Genomic DNA, 21,213 nt, shown 5'->3' on the forward strand with positions numbered 1-21,213 from the left:
TCTCATTGGGCAAACCACGTGAGTGACACATGCTTTGACCCATGAGAAGGCGCAGCAACGGATCTGTTTTAGAAGAAGAAGAAAGAAAAGGAAACTTAGGGAGAAACGAGAGTTAAAAAGACAGCAATAGTGTGATTTACGCATACCAGCAAACAGACCGTGACTGTTTGCGTCATTTAAAATGTTCTAATTTTGCATAAACATAAAAAAAACGAAGAATAGGGATCTAAGCTTTTTTTTTGTCTATTACAGTTATAATCTTTCTTATTTCTTTTTTTTTTCTTGTTTTTTTGGGTGGGGTGGGGTGGGGGAGGAGTCCCACACAGCACATGTGTGGCTTCCGTTCTGTGCACACAGCAAAATACAAAAATAATACCAAATATTTGACAATTGTGTTCTCCAGATTTTATTGCTTTATGCCACCCGTGTCAGTTCTCAGTTATCCAGTAATAAAGATTAAAGATTAGGACAAATGTAACATATGCCAGTCTAAAGAAATCTCAACCTGCTTCATTAAAGAGGACATGAAAGACGCGAAATCGATCAATGTAGAGCAGTGTCACAAACCACGGAAGCCCCAGAAAAGTGCAATCAAACGATGAGTTTATTAACACACAGGAGAAAACATCAGCAGCATATGTCCTCTGACCAAAATACATGTTGTGGATACTTATAAAGCAGTGGGGTACACGCCCCCGCCATGGCGTCAATTGCAGACTAAAATAGGTTCCAGACATTAGTCACAGTTAAATTACATTTTTAATAGCTATAAGCAGACATAGGACTTCTCTTTCCTATAACATCTTCCATACAAGGTAATAAACTTCAAGCCCTCAGGGTCTCTGAGGCTAATTATTGACTCTGATCATCTGTTACCAAGTATAATAAAATAAATATAGTATAGTATAGTAAGTAAGACGCCAAATGAGTTAAGGCCTCAGGCCGGATACATTCCTAGATTATATGTATTATATGTACTGTAAGCATGCATTGCAGTTATCCTTTTATGCACTAATCCTTTCACAATAGACTGTCTGGACTCGCGCCAGACAGAGCTTGAGACCCTCTGTAGACTAATGCAACAACTCTGAATGAGCACAAATATTTATGCAATGCGTATAAAATACTTCTGGCTGTACCTGTAATAAAAGTAAACATAATAAAAGGATCCTCAAATGCAATATCAATACTGTAAGAAATATTATTAAATGAAATAATGCTGTAAAGAATGTTATTAATGCAATTATAATGATGCAGATTATATGGCAGCAATGAAAGAATTTCTGTATCTCCACATTCCCTCTTTTGACATTCCAAAAGGAATGTCACCACACCTCATGTTGTATCACTCCTCAGCCCACACTCAGAAAAATAAAGGTGCCAACTGGAACCAAAAGTGGTTCTTTAGACTGATGCCATAGAAGAACCTTTTTTGGTGCCACAAAGAACCTTTCAAATAATGGTTCTTTGAAGAACCATTTCTTTCAGTGGTTCATTGAAGAACCTTTAAAGGTGCCCCAAAGAACCATCAAGAAATGGTTCTTTGGGGCACCTTTAATGGTTTTTCAAAGAACCTTTTTAAAAATGGTTCTTTAAAAAACCATTTTAAATCTTTCAAAATAAAATGCATCATAAATTGAATTTGAGTAGGGTAAAATGAATACGAGCACAGCATAGACATATATTAATGGTTTATTGTCATTTTGTAGTTACCAAAAGACAAAAGGGCATTTTAACCCTCAGCACAACATCACTACTAATACATGTCACATATTAGTGTTTTAAACAGTAATAATTAAATATATTTGCTATACTATAAATAAATATATATAAATACTATAGCTACAGATAACACAACAAATAATACATGTATTGTTTAATTAATAAAACATCAGAAAGTGATAAAACACAATAGAAATAGCTTCATAACAGACCAATAAATCAACACATTTTCATCAGCAGATGTTTGCATGTTCAGTAACAATATTTCAACAACAAGTTTATGATTAAAATGATCAATGAACTTCAGCCTTACGCTATGTAATGTACGTTTCATGTTGTACTCATGGTCCTTTGTTAGTCCAGTTTAGGATAATGTCTCTGACGTATGTATCATATCAAATATGTCATATCAAAACAAGCCCACACCTGCACTTGTTTCAGTTTTTCACTGGTGTTTCCTGTCAGCTGGTCAACCTCACTCAGGCGGACATCCATATCAGCCAACCAAACGACAAGTTCCTCCCTTTGTGCTTCAAATCCCTCCCACTCTGAGACAAGGAGCTGAAAGAGAGAGAAAAGAGTCAATTATAAAGAAGAGAGAAAAGTGAAACCCTCCTCAGAAGGTCTGACTCGCATACCTGCAGTTGACCTGTGATGGACTCCAGTTTGGCGTTCACGTCATCCCTCGTCGATGCCAGCAGCCGAGTCTGCAGGGTGCCCTGGAAGAGCTGAGTTAATGTTCGACTCCTCCTGGTCAGGCTCTCCAGCTGGATGAGCCGAGGTCTCCCCTCTCGCCGCTGCCTCTGAACACAGAAACACAAATTGCATCTGAAGCAGGAGGTGCAGATTTTTTTTGCTATTCTTTTCTAAATCCAGGCTAGATCACGTGGAGATATTTGGAAAACATTTTTGGCCAGTGGACGACTGTTGTCTTGCAGAAAGTCAAATCAAACATATGCGATACACAATCAGTTCACAAGAACACATTATAAAAAAATAAGTCCAGTTCTTGCCTGATTTCAAGTGAAATCTGCATCAAAACAGGGTGACAGAAGTAAAATGAGTACACAAAGCCTCACTTTGTACAAGCCTGCTATTACAGTTCTCCTCTATGCAGACGACTTTCCTGTTTTCAAGGCACAACTTGGATCTGCTGTACGAATCTTATGGATACACACTAAATGAAACAATAGTGTGCATGACTCCAGATTCTGATCCCTCATCCTAATATGGTCCCAACATAGCAACAGCAATAAAGCAAATGTTGAGGCTTCAAAATACAAAGTCCATAAACCAATGGCTGACGTGGGTTTTATCATAAGGGTGATAAATATACAGATTTCAGTCTGTCTTAGAGATTTGATGTTCATTTACCTGCAGATGCACTATACGTACCTGCTCCATGGTTTTTCACAACATTTTGCACATCACTATTTAATACAGGAAGTAGGTGAACTAAAACAAGTCATCGTTCTTTGTGAGAGGACCATATTAATGAAACAAACCTCAATGACATCATAGGGATCCCTAAAGATGCTCCTGCTGCTTCTCTTCCTCCTCATCCTAAGCTTCCTTCTCCTTGTCCTCGCCTTCCATCCAATTGTAACTCAACCTAATTGTGTTTCTCCCCCTCCTCTTCCTCATTTTGTTGGAGCTGTGAACACAATTAATGTGAATCTGGATTAATTTGTGCAAACAAGAAAAATCTACAGCTTTTTGGTCAGAGGTGCTCTTGTGATTTAAGCCGGGTAGAGTAGATTTATGTGTTGATGCTTTCTGCTTCAGCTCTGGCTGCTGAGTGATATTTACACCCTGGCTGGATTACAAACTTTAACCATGTGCTGAACTTTGGCCCAGCGTTGATACCTCTTGTTAGTATAACGACCTCTTCTTAGCTTGTATGTATGACGTATGATGGTGGATAAATGAAATATACAAAAAAATTAACTATATTACAAAAGAACATCTACCTTGGAAACATCAAATGACCGGAGCATAATTTGTCAACTAGTCCGAAACTAAGTTATACAGGAACAGTCAAAGACACACCTTCTCATGTCACATTTCTATTCATTTCTATATAATTCGATTAGACAATAAAGAGTTATCTAATCTAATTATTCATTCAAAACACTTATGCATAGCTGTATTTTATACAGCTCTTACAGAATTCAAAGTACAGGTTCATGTGAGTATTTAATGTACGGCTCAGATCTACAGAATTTCAGAGTTTCTAGAGCAGACTCAGAGCTCACGTCACAACAGGCTTCAGGCGCCATTTTAGTGACTTTAACAATATATTAAATTTTAATTTCGGTCTACCTGACATTAGGTTATGTACGCAGCACGCAATTGAACCACATATTTTAGAAGCCAAAGGTTCAAATTAGCTGGGAGCAGCTTCACTTAATTATAACAGTGATTTTGTTAGGAAAACAGTTTCTGTATACCGGATAGTAAATTGCGCTGACCTCAACGGCTAACGTATCTAGCTAATCGCTACTGTTAGCACAACATTAACAGCAAGCTACAATGTCGAGTAACAAAAACAAAACAGTAATAAGGTTTTAATGAAAATGTTTTACCTTTTCTAAAAGTCCAGCAGGTACTGAAGACTGTTATCCGTTTCGCTGTCACTGGCCGTGAGAAAGAGTTTTTTTTTTTTCCCCGAAAGGTCACGGCCCACCGCTCGCGCACTCTGTCTGCGCATGCGCATCCCAACGACTGACCCCCTCCGTCCGCTCCCGGGAGGTTATAGTATGACGTGTTCTGACGTCACTCTCTCTCTCCCTGTCATTTATTTGGCTCGAAACACATATTAACAAATTGCTCAGTGATGAACAACTACTCAGATCATTTACCTAAGCAGTCCGCTTTGTCAAAACGAAGTGTGTGTTCATTACACTGACATTCTGTTCTGCAATTGTTATTTACTTGTATTTTATAATTTGACTTTACATACTGCTGGGTGGTTTGTAAAGTTTACAATAACTAATATTATCATTATACTATATTTTCAAAAATATATAATAATCTCAAAAGTAATGCCTTGGAGTAGAAAATAGTAATGCTTTATTAAAATTTAAAACTAAAGTACAGTATTTGAATGTGTGTATTGTGTCTACTGTTTGTTAACTCACCATATTCATAATGTGTTTGTGGGGTTAGGGGTGTGTGTGTGGGGGGGGGGGAGGGGGGTTAGGGTCTTTAGGCTTTGGCCCCCACCCCTGCCACCAGTATATTTTTAAGCAAATATTTCTAACTTTTATTTGAATATTCAGTTTCCTACCATCTTCTCTTAAAGGGTAATTGCCAGGTATCCTGCCCTCTCCCTTCGCACACACATGCACACAAAGAAAACACACAGTATAATTCACAGCCTCATTATAGTGAATAAATATTTATGCCATTTACACCATCAAACTTAGATTGCTAAGGATGAAGAACCTTTTGTTCTTTAAAGAACCATTTGTAATAGCTGAAGAACCATCAACAAAATAAAAAGGTTCTTTGACGTATGATGGTTCTTTAAAGAACCATGAAGACATCTGAAGAACCATTTAAGAACCATAATTTTTCTGAGTGCACTCTATGGCATCTAAGTTCCTCAATGGACACTGGAACACCGGAACGACCGCTCCGGGGTCCACTGACCTTTACCAACAATCCTCTGACACAAGGAATGACACAACAACCACAGGTGACCAGTATCCCTAAAAGTGTAGCGAATGAAACCATTGCTGACATAGCCAAACCTTTCCACCGTCCAAACACGGATGCCACCCAGGACTCCACTGGGTTTCTGATACCTGAGTGCTCATGCATCGTTTTAGACAAATTTTCCGGCCCTCCAGAGCTCGGGTTACTGAGCCATCTGGGGCAGTATTATTTTTGGGGATAAAGGTGCAGCACAGGTCTCCGAACATAGCACAGACGCCCCCTTTTCTCCGCCAACAACATGTCAAGGGCCATTCGATTCTGCACTCCCATCAGCGAAGTCGGATTATTCTGCAAACCCTTCCATGGCGTCCCTGGTAAGGTTGGAGAGTCTCAGCAAGTTGTAATGAACGTAGTTAATGCGGTCATCATTCTTATTAGGCGTTATCCAAAGGAATATACTTTCAAACCCCAAAGCTACTGGGTCTGCCAGCTTATACTCGTTTAGAACTCCCCTGGGCACTCCTATGGAGTCTATCCTAGTCGGAGAGTTTTTAGGCGGGGGTCATATGCATGTATACCCTGGGTCCCTCTTTTTGCCAAAATGTGTCTCTTATGTCTGGCTGCTAAGGTATGTGTGTTGTGTTGCTGAATAGTCTTTACCTGATTTCCAATCAGTATGAGTGGAGCTCCCAGTCGCACCATCGCACATGTTCCTACGCTTCCCATTGGGACACGAACCAAAAGGGTGCTTTGCCCACAATAATAATACAACCCACTTCTTGCCCATGTTCCAATTAATGTGCTCGGGTCACTCACATTATTCGTGGTTCTTCCGGTGGGTGTGACGGCACACCAAGTAGGGTCGATTTCTCCCACCTGGTACTTTACATTATCTTTAGAAAACTTGAAACATGTATAGTTATCTTGTTTTGGCATAAATGAATTGGCATTCTCCGCTTGCCCTATCGTGTTTGGTGCCGAGATTATTAGTTTATCAGTTAGATTTGTCATTGAGTTTTTAAGTGTGACTCAGGCTTTGGGGTAAACTAAGTGTACCCTAATTACCCCAAACGAATCTGTTCCTGACACGTCCACCCCGATTACCAGATAGAATACGCCTCCCGGGCTCTCGGCTTTAGGCAGTATATTCCATGGACCTAAGAAGATGGTGACAGGGTTATGAAAAACAGAATAAACCCTTTCAATTACTATTCCTTGCAGGCCTTCCGGGACATGTGACTGCCATCCTACTCCTGTCCAACCTACCTCATTTTCCCAGGAGCACCACTGACCTGCTGTGTATGTATGGATGTGTTTGCCCCAGGAGGGGCTCCAATAAACATGACTGGAGCATATCATAGGGTGATTTCAGACCCACACATCATATGCTCTCCAGCTGCTACTAGCTCCTGCACACTTAATGACGTCACACAAATCAAACGTGAATGAGCTGGTGGATCCTTTAACATAATTTAATTCTATGCCGTTGTATGTGCTGAGACACTCATCACCTTTACCTGACACCTCGCGCTTTAGCCTTTTCACCAATCCCGTTTTAGCAACTATTGTCTCAGGAAGTGCTGTGCTGGACTGGCATCCGCTTCCGACCGATTCACAAAATGCGCCCTGCAACATAGAGGCTGTATCCTAATTCAGGGTCTGCAGCCTTAAAGTACGCAGCCTCAACGATCCTCAAGGGCCGCGTACTCAAAGACCGCTAAGGCCGGAAGTGCGAGGCTTGTGAAATGGGACGGTCTAGCCTCCGTTGCGCTGCCCAGGTTGCCTAGCAACCATGATACTAACAGCTGGAAACGTGTCATACAGCTTTGTTTGACAGAAATGAAGGAGAAAATCTTTTGTTCATTTGTTTCTACATGAGCTTTGATCATTCTCTGATTAAGGTCAGCTATTGAACGGCGTATACAGTGGGGCAAAAAAGTATTTAGTCAGCCACCGATTGTGCAAGTTCCCCCACTTAAAATGATGACAGAGGTCAGTAATTTGCACCAGAGGTACACTTCAACTGTGAGAGACAGAATGTGAAAAAAAAAATCCATGAATCCACATGGTAGGATTTGTAAAGAATTTATTCGTAAATCAGGGTGGAAAATAAGTATTTGGTCAATAACAAAAATACAACTCAATACTTTGTAACATAACCTTTGTTGGCAATAACAGAGGTCAAACGTTTACTATAGGTCTTTACCAGGTTTGCACACACAGTAGCTGGTATTTTGGCCCATTCCTCCATGCAGATCTTCTCGAGAGCAGTGATGTTTTGGGGCTGTCGCCGAGCAACACGGACTTTCAACTCCCGCCACAGATTTTCTATGGGGTTGAGGTCTGGAGACTGGCTAGGCCACTCCAGGACTTTCAAATGCTTCTTACGGAGCCACTCCTTTGTTGCCCGGGCGGTGTGTTTTGGATCATTGTCATGTTGGAAGACCCAGCCTCGTTTCATCTTCAAAGTTCTCACTGATGGAAGGAGGTTTTGGCTCAAAATCTCACGATACATGGCCCCATTCATTCTGTCCTTAACACGGATCAGTCGTCCTGTCCCCTTGGCAGAAAAACAGCCCCATAGCATGATGTTTCCACCCCCATGCTTCACAGTAGGTATGGTGTTCTTGGGATGCAACTCAGTATTCTTCTTCCTCCAAACACGACGAGTTGAGTTTATACCAAAAAGTTCTACTTTGGTTTCATCTGACCACATGACATTCTCCCAATCCTCTGCTGTATCATCCATGTGCTCTCTGGCAAACTTCAGACGGGCCTGGACATGCACTGGCTTCAGCAGCGGAACACGTCTGGCACTGCGGGATTTGATTCCCTGCCGTTGTAGTGTGTTACTGATGGTGACCTTTGTTACTTTGGTCCCAGCTCTCTGCAGGTCATTCACCAGGTCCACCCGTGTGGTTCTGGGATCTTTGCTCACCGTTCTCATGATCATTTTGACCCCACGGGATGAGATCTTGCGTGGAGCCCCAGATCGAGGGAGATTATCAGTGGTCTTGTATGTCTTCCATTTTCTGATGATTGCTCCCACAGTTGATTTTTTCACACCAAGCTGCTTGCCTATTGTAGATTCACTCTTCCCAGTCTGGTGCAGGTCTACAATACTTTTCCTGGTGTCCTTTGAAAGCTCTTTGGTCTTGGCCATGGCGGAGTTTGGAGTCTGACTGTTTGAGGCTGTGGACAGGTGTCTTTTATACAGATGATGAATTCAAACAGGTGCCATTCATACAGGTAACGAGTGGGGGACAGAAAAGCTTCTTACAGAAGACGTTACAGGTCTGTGAGAGCCAGAGATTTTCCTTGTTTGAGGTGACCAAATACTTATTTTCCACCCTAATTTACGAATAAATTCTTTACAAATCCCACCATGTGAATTCATGGATTTTTTTTTTTTCACATTCTGTCTCTCACAGTTGAAGTGTACCTCTGGTGCAAATTACTGACCTCTGTCATCATTTTAAGTAGGGGAACTTGCGCAATCGGTGGCTGACTAAATACTTTTTTGCCCCACTGTATTTTAAAGTAAAGGCTTTAAAACCAAGTTAGTACAAACGTCTCTAATGTCACATAATTTTGCCGACATGTGGCCAACAGTAATGTTTTAATGTTCTTCGTTATTAAACATTTGCACATAAATAAGTGACATAATATTCAGTACTTACTTAAAGTTTACTCTTCGGGCACCCCCATCTGCTGTTTTTTTTTTTCGGCAAAATTATCCACACCCACCGCCGCGCTATGCATTCTGGGATATGTTGAGCCACGAAGTCTACACTGCCACAGCCTTAAAATTCAGGGAAATGAAGGACGCATTTAAGGGCCGCATTTCGAGCAGCCTTCGAATTGGGACAGCCTTCGGCGCGCCGCTGTGACGTAATCGGCCTTGAAATGCGTACTTTAAGGCTGCAGACCCTGAATTGGGATACAGCCAGAGAGACCTAATATTTAAGAATCCACACATTTCACTGTTTTAATCTTTGGTTCAGATGTGGATTCTGTATTGTTTGTTCTTTGTGATTGTTTATGTTTAAGTTGTTTATTTCTAGCTTTTAGTTTGTTTTTGTCTGTTTGGGAGCTGACACAGTCTCTATGGATAAGGGTTTTTTGCCACGGGTACCCTAAGGAGAAAAGCTCCAGAGAGGCGTGTTCCATGTTAAAAGCTAAAATATAACAAAAGAGATTTTGCTCAACAAAACAATAGCTTTCAATTGCCCAACGCTATCTCTCCCCTCAACGGGTTGTATGTTTTCAATGTTTCCTAATTCTTTTGTCATCAAAAAATCAAACAAATAAATCAAGCTGTGAGACAGCACCTTGTGTTTACGCCGGGCTGTGAGCTGCCCTAAATCTACTTCCTACACCTTCACTCCTTCTAGTTCTTTCAATTTGTTACCGCTCCTTTTGGTGGCGCGGCGACCTTCTGCGATGCTCTTCTTCTTTCTTCGGCCTTCCAGGTGGACCACTGGTCGGCCCGTTGCACAGGTGAGAGGGTTTATTCTGCCTCTGTTTGTTGACACCTGTGTTCTTTGAAGACGAGTTTTCCTCTACCAAGCTCTCGTGTGCGGGTGCACACTGCGACCAGTGGTACCAGGTGTCGCCTTTCTCTTTCAGTTGAACTGCTGTAGTCGTTCTGGCAATGACCTCGTAAGGACCCGTTCAGCGTGGTTCCTTCCACTTTCGTTTGAGCACCTTCAGCCACACCACCTTTGCCTCCGGGGTCGCCCTGTCCACAGCGTGTACTCCAGATGTGACCTGTTTTGTGAAACTGGAGATTCTCGCCACCCCTGTGGTCGCTGTGGTACTGGAATGTTCTCCTGTAAAGGATAGAAAGCAGAAAGCCTCTCTCTGCTACGCCTCACTAATCTACTGTGTTCATCTAATATTCCCTTAATTATTCAAAGTTGGTTCAAAATATTGTGTTCTGGGCTCTATCCTTTATATTAACTTTACTTAATCTCAATGCTCTTTATGTGTGTAAAGAGTTTATCTTCTAAACAGGATTCAGTTCATTTTAATCCTTCAACTTAAACATGAAAATAACAATTTCTGCCTCAGTTTTACCATATCTAAATTATCAAACACCCCAAAAGTCATAAAATGATCCTAAAACCCATTTCAAATTAAACCTTAAATCCCCCTTTTTGTGACACATCTTATGTGTCACAACCTCAAAATGCTTCACCCGAGCTTAGAAAATTAAAAGAAAAAAGTTAGTCATATCATTTCACACCTCAGCAATCCTCCTCTCAGGTAAACAAAACCCGTGTGTTAACCCGAACTTCAAATTTCATACTGAGTTTTCCTCACTTATGATCCAATCTGTGTTATAAGAAAGAAAACTTAAAACAGAACAGTCATCAGTCATGTGTTTAACCTTAGTCCAGTCTTTATCTCAGTGTCCAGTCGGTCCAACCTTAGTTCACCTCGTCCGTCCAGTCACCGTCCATTTACACACATCCATTCACACGCATTCACACCAGGTATTGCTTATGGTGGAGACCCCCGCGCAAATAATCAGATTCTCCACTCTCAGCAACATGAGCTCATTCATTTGTTTTATTCTGTTTTGTTTTTTCTTTTTTCTTTTTAGGAAACTAGTTCTTTATGCTTTTGAGTGGATTGAATCGCTACAAAGCCCACTTGTCAGGTTTATGGAGACATGGCGCTGTGAACAATTCAACCAGAAAGAGAGGGAGTGTTTTCTCTCTTTGGCTCATCACTGGTCATTGTTAATGACATTTCCCCCTCCGCCTCAGCCCAGCGGCTTTACCCTTGAAGTCCCGTCTTCTTCACTTCATCTCACCAGTGAGTCTGAGCTCACAGGGACTGAGACGAGTAATTGTGACTGTGCCTGCCTTAGGTTGTCCCAGGGTTTCGAGGTGGGATCTTACCCGTCATGGGCTATCCAGCTTTCCATACTCGCCTGATACGGGGGCCAAGTGGGCAGGGGTGCTGTGAGGGGAGGGGACATACTGGCTCTGGAAATTAAAGGAGTGTAAGCTGCTTTCTTCATTGCATCTTATATTAAACTATCTCACTTCTGATTCTTTCCTAAAATAATTTCACATATGGCACTTTGTGTATGTGTGTTTTCTATTCATTAATGTAATTGTCAGTTATTTTCTCTCTTTATTTTACTTTTTTATCTGTTTGTTTGTGACGTTCTACTTTAGTTCTACTAAATCTTGATGTAAAAACAATACACCCTTCTTCCACGCACACACTCTGCAGTTTGCCTACACACACACTTCTCTCTCAGACTTCCTCTGTTCACACACTCGCCTATGAGTTATTATTAGTTATTTATTATTTTGTACAAATCACACAGAATCATTCAAATCGAGTACTCACAGCATTCACACACTTAGAATCACTCAAAATACACTTTCCCAAGAGTATTTTTATCAAACATGCTTTCAAGAATCAGAAAGAGGAAGTAGACAACACTCAGTAACTGCGTCTGTCCTCTTAAAAGAGAAGAGAAATAAACACATGTGGGACAATTCTCCCCATCTTAGACAAAATGTGACCTTAAATGTCCTTTTCTAAGTCATGTTCTTCTCTATACACAACTCTTGGCCTCCAGGGCATAACCTTTGGACTTATAACTCTGATATAAGTCCACACAGTACAGAGAACCTGCAAGTTCAGTTTTTTCTTTTTTAAATTCTCCACACACTTGAAGAACTGTTTGTCATTTATCTGCCCAAGAACTTCATCAAATGGACCTCGCCGGGTCCAGTAATCTTCAACACAATTGTGTATCCTCATGTACACAACTTGTTCTTCACTGGTATCACAGCACATCTAGTAATATCATCAGAATTACTTCATCATAGTAAACATTGATTTTCCTTTAAAATCAATTTACCATCAGAACTCAAGATCACAGCTGACTCGATTCTCTGAATCCTGAGTCAGTTAAACACCTTGCTCAACTCAAGGTGTCCTTTTCTCTGACTTCCTCGTCCGAACTCACTCTTTTTACCCCGGCATCTCCACCAGAATGTTACGAGATCTTCCACTCTTACTTGGTGAAAGAAGGTAACTTCGTAAGTTCTCTCCACTGTCTCACAGTAGCAAACAACCTGCGCATTCAGAAGATCCCCTTCTCACTGTAATTCAATTCTCATAAACCCAAAAGTAAGCATATTATTTCCCTAGTCAAAAGTGAAACCGTTCCTCACACAATAATTCTTAATCAAACCTTAAAGTGAGACAAACACCCTTCGAGTTTTGAAACTAAAAAGGAAGGAAGAGCGCCCAACTTTAACTGCGCATGTTGTTACTGAACAACACACAGACCCAGACCCAGGGCAATTCTTCCTGGATCATTTATCAACATCCAAACCAACACAGTCCGCATTGATTATTTTTCTGGACCTCAGCGGATCCACCAAAATCCATGTAGGTATATCAACCATTCACCGATTTATTTCTTCCTGAGACCACGCCGGATCTGTTAATATCAACAAAGCTGCACACTCAGAATTGTACAGCTGATTCTTCCCATCAGACCGCGCCGGATCTGTTACTTCAGCACAATAAACACTGATTTTCCTTCACAATCAGTTTACCAAACGCCACAAAACCATTTCTGACTCGATTTTCTGAACTTCTGTGTCACTTAAACATCCTGCCAGCACCAGGTGTTTTCTGTCGGACTTCCTCTTTGAAGATCAAGTATAGAGGCTGTCTGTCCTGCAAAGTTTTTTGTTGGGCAGCACATATTTTCTCCACATATTTCCTTACAGCTTTGAATTCTTTATCTGCTGCTTTAGTTGTTCTTGAACAAGACATGTGGATGGCTTTGCTCAGCTCCTCCAGCTGATCATTTAGTGGCTTATATAGCCTTGGTCCACTAGATGTCATAGTTGAGCTCTCCATTTTGGTTCCTCTGAGATTTTCCCGAAATGGCCGCTATATGACTCCTCCTTGCAAGCTCCTTGAGGCGACTTCCCTATTTCTTTATCAGATGTCCTGCAGCCACCGAACAGTCACTTCCTCCTTCCGTCAGAAGCGCTGTGGCAGCCCGAGCAGTCACTTCCTCTTTTCGTACCCTGCTTGATATAACCAGCACTGGGTCAGAACAGCATTTTCTTCATAAATTCTCAAAACGGCCACAATTATCAGCGCTACAAAATAAACACACCACACCAGCTGCAACTCTTGCTCTAAAAACCAATCACAGAGCTTTTATACTTCATGCAACTTGTAGACCGATCCTCAGTAAAAAAGGAAGTGCGGGCCAACCCAAAAACTGCGCAGTTCTATAGTTCAGTTACCTGCACAAAGTTAAAAACAATTCTCTTCTCTTTCTGTTAAAGTCAAACTCACACCATCCAGCAAGGCCTGTTATTTTAAATCACCAGGAGACAAGCAACGTTATTCTTTTAATCTTAAAGAGGCCTGCAGTGCGTGTTTCTTCTCCTGTTCAAAGGGGAAGTAAAAAGGGAAAGAATTTCTGTATCTCCACAAGCACTTTATAAATGAGGACTGTGTGGAGGAGAGCGTGTTTGAGACAGGTGATTCATTGTGTGGAGGACTCCTCCACACAATGAACTTCATACAGCGTAAGTCTATTACCCACAACCAACCGGCTACATGACATGTGAGTGGCTACATCGGTGCCAGTTTTTGAGAGGAGGTCTCCATGATGTCAGTTAGCCTTTATATGTGTAGCATTTCATGTTCTCTTCTTCTGAACCACTTTGATGCCGTCTGATATGTTCTGTGCTGGTTTGAGCACATTTAGCAAGCCTTTTTAAACTCCAGGACCAGGTCAATCGGGTCTTTTAGAGAAGCCCAGAGGTTCTAGACGTGAGCCTGTCCTTTGTTTACCTACCTGAGAGCCGCACACTGTAGCAGCTAGTTCTGTGGGGGCTGCACGACGTTCGGGGATCAGTATGCCCATGTAAACTTTCTCAGTTCAGAAACCACAACAAATGGCCCTCTAAGACAGTCAGATCACAGGGTCCTCTTACTGCCAAGTGGCAGTCAGTGATCTGGTTTTCGACTCTTCTCTGTCTGCTGAATGGAGACCCAGAGAAGAATGGACTTTTTGTACTAGCTGGCTGGAAAAGTATCACAGCTGTTACGGACTGATTTTAATACCCTGTAAAATGAAAGGACTTGAGCAAAGATGCTGAATCAGAGGTGTTGAGTTTGATTCTCTTCATGGTACAGGGAAAGTCTCTTCCCCTTTGCATGACACACTGTGGCATTTGAGGGAACCCTGTTGAGGCCAGCCGAGCAACTTCAACACTAAAGGTTCATGTGATAGCTGTATTTGTATATTATTACCAAACTGATGACAAGTTAGTCAATGCACATTTCTTGGTGACACAGATTGTATGAGGCTCAGGGTGAGGCGTGCTGCAACATGTGGCCTCCCATTGGTTTAGCAAGCCTTAGAAAAGTCACCCTTTGAGACCAGGACAGGAATGCCCCAGAGAGAGAGGTCCAAGCATAGTGCTTTTCTTTTAGCAGTTATGGATAATAAGCTGGTGAATGAGCTGTGTATCGTCTTTGTCAGCCGTATGCGGACAAAAGTTGTTTTCCCCAAGGCCTTGTCAGGAAATGAGCCCATAGAGCATCCATTTCAATCAGAGTGGGACAAAAGGGCTCATTTGCTGGTCGGATCACTGCGGCTGCACATAACGGCACTACAGAGCTTCAGGCGCACAGAGCAGCTCCTTGGATAGAACAAGGGAAACGCTCTCCAATCAACAGCATCCTCTGTGGATTGTTGACACCATAAAACTGATGTATGAAGTAGCAGCTGTGCCCGCACCCTCAGATATTGGGGGGTGCTACCTTCTGTTTTCACTCTTAATCACCCACCTTGCTGAATAGTGTCCAGCATTGCATTTGTGTTTTAAATCAAATTACTTCAAACTTTTTTCAAATATGGACGAAAGAGTAAATACAGTAACATGCTGTCAGAGGTTTATTATTTTTGACAATGTCTGTATCCTGTAATGCTTTGAGTTTCTGACTCATGATTGGCTAATTTAATATTTGCATTACTGTAGCAAGCAGTGGAACTGGCTGTGCCTAATAAAATAGGTGCTGATTGTACAGTGTGACTATACCGAACTATACAGTAGATGGTGCTATGGTCTCAGACTGTATGCATTTTCTTTGTCTGTTTTCTGACACGTATAGTTTCACAAGTATCATTTCGCTTTCTCCATTAAGGTAATTTTGTTTTGTATTTTGTTTCTAAAATAATACTTTACATTTCATTTTTGTGTCTGAACACTTTTTACTCTACATCAGGTCTTCGTTTTTTCAGGAACTCTTTCCCAAGTCAGTAAGTTTTTGAGAAAAACACTAAATATTCTGATGACTCAATGAGTCTTTAAAGGGTGCTGAAAAGTTTCTATTCATTCATCACAGAATTGAATCATTGACTGACTACTCATGTTTTGCCAAATGTGAAAAAGGCTTTGATTGTTGTTGTGTCTTTTGCACAAGTGAATCTGTGCGGTGAGATTGACTTTTCTGCTGTGAGGAGTGTGCCAAAGTGATTGAGAAAAACGTAAAAGTTCAATTCAATTCAATTTTATTTATACAGCGCCAAATCACAACAACAGTCGCCTCAAGGCGCTTTATATTGTAAGGCAGACCCTACAATAATACATACAGAGAAAAACCCAACAATCATATGACCCCCTATGAGCAATCACTTTGATGACAGTGGGAAGGAAAAATTCCCTTTTAACAGGAAGAAACCTCCGACAGAACCAGGCTCAGGGCATAACGAGACACAGACCTACAAAGTAAAACAGGAAACTCACAGACTGTTTTACAACACAAAACCCGGGGACACGAACAGAGCACAGAGGAAAGACACAGGTAGGGATGATAAAACACTAAACACCAAAACCAACCCTAAAAACAAATACAAAATCAGAATTAACACAAAACGCTGGCTCAAAATGACCCAGGACCATGACAAATACATCATTAAATAATAATAATAAGAGTAAGACAAGTGCACCTTACAAAGTGGCCGGTCAGTGTAGAATGAAATGTAACAAAATACTGTATGAACTTTCAACAGGAACCTCACTGCCAGGAACGATGCTAACCCAGCCACTAATACTTTTGTCACTTCTCCTGAGGAAAGAAGTTACAGGGACCACACATGGGCTTTCTCTGAATATTTGTGACCTTAAAAAATGTCACTTATACCTGTCGACCCATTGTGTAGATAGTCACTGCCCTGGCCCTCGCCAAGACCCTCAGCTTCAGCCCTGAAAATGACTACCTGACTGCTCCAATGGGGAGAAGTTCAAGCTGGAGCCCCCCACTAGCGCTCCTCCAGAGACTTTGACCCAGACCAGGACACCTACCAGCACCCCCCTGCCGAGAGCAGCTCAGTCAATGTGATAACTCTTTCCAGATACAGAACCCAGTCTACGAAGATTTGACAAATCCTGTTTGACTCACTATATTTTGTAAATACATAGAGCCTTTATTTCTCTTCCTTATTTGATAATGTTCAGGTAGATGTAAATCCTTCCACTAAGCGCCTGCAGCTGCTGGAGCCATTCAACAAGTGGAATGGAAAAGACCTAGAGGACATGACTGTCCACACTATCACAATGAAGTGATCCTTGTAAACCTGATAGAATATCTCATAAGCTCCATTTTGACTGAAAACTATTAACTTCAGGCCCTAGCTGAAATTTTGCGGCCACCTGAACAACATCTCCAACAATCTACTGATCGGTGCGATCAACATCGAGAACGCCGCCGTCAACAAGATCAAGAACCAGCTGACGGGAGAGTATGGTGAGGTGCCAGATGTGGCTCGCTACTACAAGGTAAATGTGATGCGAGACTGCGTCAGGTTAAGATTGGTTGAATTTGCACACCTTCCTTTTGATGTTTCATCTTTTTCTAACAGACTATTTCTCCATTTTCGGCTCAGGGCTTTAAGAGCAGATGCAGTTAAAAATGTTCCTCAGATATTCCTTTTACGTTACAGGCTAACGGAGCGAGCTGGGTGGTAGTTGGTGACGAGAACTATGGCGAGGGATCCAGCAGAGAGCATGCTGCCCAAGAGCCGCGACACCTGGAAAGATGCGCCATCACCATTAAGAGCTTCGCCAGAATCCACAGTCAGTGTCATGGCATGGGAAAAAAAAAGATTTTCTGGCATCTCTTTCTCACATATGCAAATATTTTTATGTTTTAGGATCTGATGGTTATTTATGTAAAATATGTGTACCACATTGTCTGGCCTAGATGCATGATCTTCCTCTCACTCTCAAGGATGATGATTTGTTTTGTTTGTTTCTTTTTTTAAAACAATTCAATCATGGAAAATCTTTGTATAATACTTTTCTATCAGTCTAATAATTTTACATGTAACTTCATTATTCATTATAGCGTTATTCATTATACACTGCATGTAAGATGCATGTATGACATCCCTGTCTGTACATCATTCATTGTTTGTTTCAGTACACTCAGTCCAAACAGCTGCGTTCCTTCATCCCCAAACCTTGAAGTCAGAAGAGGTGGAGGTTCAATCTCCACGATGGGCGATAGTCCCAGTCCCAGTTTTTCTGTTTGCCCTCGCCATCACCCGGACCTGCCGGTTAGTGTGTGATTTCCTAGCGTAGCTGTAATGGGAGATTACTGAGTGTCTTTGAGCCAAATGTTTCTCTAATACACAATCAGATGCTTGTACACTAGCATTTTATAGAGACAAAGAAAGAAGTTTAAGTTTAAGGTTGTTTCACCATGCAGTGTCTCTCCTCTGCAGACCCTCTTGCAAACACTAGAGACCTTAATTAATGCGGTTTCTGTTGAGTGACACTTACGGAAACCAGACTGAAATTTGTCATGTTTTTCTAAAAAAGCAGTAAGTTGATCTGCAACTGCTTTCTCCAGAATTTTTGACAGTAATGGGAGCTTAGAGATAGGCCTATAATGCTTTGTCGAGTAGGTTTTATTCACATTCATGTAGGAGAAATAAATGGAGTGTGAAACACTTTTATAGAAAATGTTTTCGTTTTTATTTTTTTTTCCTCTCTTCTTTTTTTAATAATGTAAAAAATGAATATGTTACAAAGAAAATGAATTGACCCATACAAAAAACCCCAAAACCAAACAAACAAAAACCAAACAAAGAAAAGAAAAAAAAGAAAAAAGAAATCAACAATAATATAGTAGTGCGTGTCCTTATAGTTTAATATTAACATTAACATCTGCTAGCCTCAAAAAAACAAGGTCTTAACATTAATCAATATTGACATAAATCTTAACCAATATTAACAGTAGTAGCAATATTAATATTAATGATTACTTGCGCCTCGATTGAAACATACTAATAATGCTGGAATATCTATAAATAGAGTATTCTTATAAGACAGAACAGCCACTGCCGGGAATAGCAGAAAAATCTGTATGTCAAGCATCGTTTATCCACGGATGAGCTCTTTTTGGGGCAGCAATGACAGTTTTTAAAGGTGCCACCAGATTTCATATCTCCAAACAATGATTATTAAATCACTGCGTAGCAACATCAGCATCAGTGCAGCCCCTGATCACATGAGGATCCAATCATTTTTGGAGATAAAATATCTTATATTTCAGGAGCAGGGGCACGCCTCCAAACATGCCCTTTCCAGTTCTTATCTATGTATATGATCCCTCAGTTCTACAAGCTGCTCGTTGTCGTTTTCCTGCCCCCCCCTTCAGTCTTTTCACTCTTTTCACTTCTTCACCTCTCATAAGTACATGGGGATCTGCCAGGCCTAGGAGCCGCCGTCAGTCCTCTCGGAGGCTTTCCCCAAATCGCAACTCAATTTATGTCTAAGCCATTCACCTCTGTCTACTAAAATCACTGTCAAAACTAAAATGAGGATGTGGGCGCATCTGAGTGAAATAAATGGAAGTTGAATGAAGCTCCACCCCCTCATGTCACACTTCTGAGAAGAACGAGGAATGAGGCTGTTCCACTTCTTTATTAAAGACAGACGCACAGACGATCAGACTGAGTTCAGAACAAACTAGCTTCTTCCTGTGAGTCAGCTACAGGAGAGAAAAGTGGAAAACTCCAACACTGCTGCTTCAAGCTGCTATGGCTCCACACACTGAATGTGAGTTTGAGCAAAAACACGACTCAGTGAAGGTAGCAGAGGAGGGAGGGGAGCCAGGACTGACTGTACTTCCTTTCTGCTGTTTTCAGCTTCACTACAGACTCAATGGCTTCCAGATCAGAGGAGGATCTCTGCTGTCCGGCCTGTCAGGAGGTCTTCAGAGATCCTGTTCTTCTGTCATGTAGCCACAGCTTCTGTAAAGACTGTCTGAAGAGATGGTGGAGAGAGAGAACAACACTGCTGTCCAGTTTGTAAGGAAATATCAGTGTATGAACCACCTTTAAACCTGGCTTTTAAAAAACCTGTGTGAGTTGTTCTTACAGGAGAAAGATCAGAGAGCTTCAGAGGCTCTTTGCTGTCTGCAGTCTGAGAAACTCAAACTGTTCTGTCTGGACCATCAGCAGCCAGCGTGTCTCGTCTGCAGAGACTCAGAAAAACACACCAAGCACAGATTCAGACCCATCGATGAAGCTGCACAACAACACAAGAAGGAATTTAAGGAAACTCTGGAGGCCTTAAAGAAGAAGTTAAAGGTTTGTGTAGAAGTTCAAGTTTAGTTTGATTAAACAGCAGAACACATTAAGGTCCAGGCCCGGCACACAGAGAAGCAGATTAAGGAGCAGTTTAAGAAGCTTCACCAGTTTCTAGCAGAGGAAGAGCAGGCCAGGCTGGCCGCACTGAGGGAGGAAGAGGAGCAGAAGAGTGGGATGATGAAGGAGATGATGGAGGTTCTGGGCAGAGAGATAGCAGCTCTTTCAGACACAGCCACAGAAGAGCTGAGAGCTGAAGGCGGCTCATTTCTGCACAACTACAAGGCTGCAGTGGAAAAAGCCCAGCGCTGCCCCCTGCTGGATGATCCACAGCTGCCCTCAGGAGCTCTGATAGACTGAGCCAAACACCTGGGCAACCTGACCTTCAACATCTGGAACAATATGAAGGACATGGTCTCCTACACTCCTCTCATTCTGGACCCAAACACTGCTGATCCAGACCTTATCCTGTCTGAAGATCTGAACAGTGAGAGAAGTTGCGAGGCAGCGGCTTCCTGATAATGCAGAGAGGTTTGATTGGTTCTATTCTGTCATGAGCTCTGAGGGCTTTAACTCAGGGACTCACAGCTGGGATGTTGATGTTGGAGACAGTACAAGCTGGATGCTTGGTGTGGTAGAAGAGTCTATCAACAGGAAGGGAAACATAGAGTCTGGGCTTTGGGGAGTAGTGGGCTGTTTAGGTAAATACTCAACACGCTCACCATCAGCTGGATTCACTGCTCTCTCAGTTCAGAAGAAGCTCCAGAGGATCAGAGTGAATCTGGAACAGAGGAAAGCTGTTGTTCTCTGGGCCCAATACTAACACACACATACACACCTTCACACACTTTCGCTCACAGGATGTTTCCATTTATCCAAACTGGGGATGATGTGAAGGTGTTGCCGTTGAAGGTGTCAGTGGAGCAGATGAGTTGAGGATGATTATATTTCTCATGTTGTTTCCTGTCAGTGAGTTGAAGCTGTTAAACTGCAGCTGTCCTCCTGCTGCCTCTTGGTTCCAAAGCCCTTTGTTTCTTTTTTAGTTCTCACTGTTCCTGCTCTCCACCTTTTCACATTGAAAATCATCCTGCGGACCACTTATGTGCAGCCCTGACTATAAATCATATATGTTACTGTGTAAAAATTAATTCCTGATCCATCAG

The 21,213-nt window shown here is 41.8% G+C and overlaps 2 long non-coding RNA genes across 2 annotated transcripts; both read left to right on the forward strand.

The window, feature by feature from the left end:
• The first annotated feature begins 16,354 nt into the window (after positions 1-16,354).
• On the forward strand, positions 16,355-17,967 carry LOC120742581. Its single transcript, XR_005697893.1, has 4 exons — positions 16,355-16,793; positions 17,084-17,234; positions 17,399-17,531; positions 17,878-17,967. It is a non-coding gene; the product is annotated as an uncharacterized LOC120742581 (long non-coding RNA).
• On the forward strand, positions 17,965-20,823 carry LOC120742580. The gene is made up of 2 exons (XR_005697892.1): positions 17,965-19,520; positions 19,610-20,823. It is a non-coding gene; the product is annotated as an uncharacterized LOC120742580 (long non-coding RNA).
• Positions 20,824-21,213: the final 390 nt, after the last annotated feature.

Source organism: Simochromis diagramma, unplaced genomic scaffold (assembly GCF_900408965.1).
Source record: "Simochromis diagramma unplaced genomic scaffold, fSimDia1.1 OVJJ01000150.1, whole genome shotgun sequence".
In the NCBI taxonomy this organism is placed as follows: domain Eukaryota; kingdom Metazoa; phylum Chordata; class Actinopteri; order Cichliformes; family Cichlidae; genus Simochromis; species Simochromis diagramma.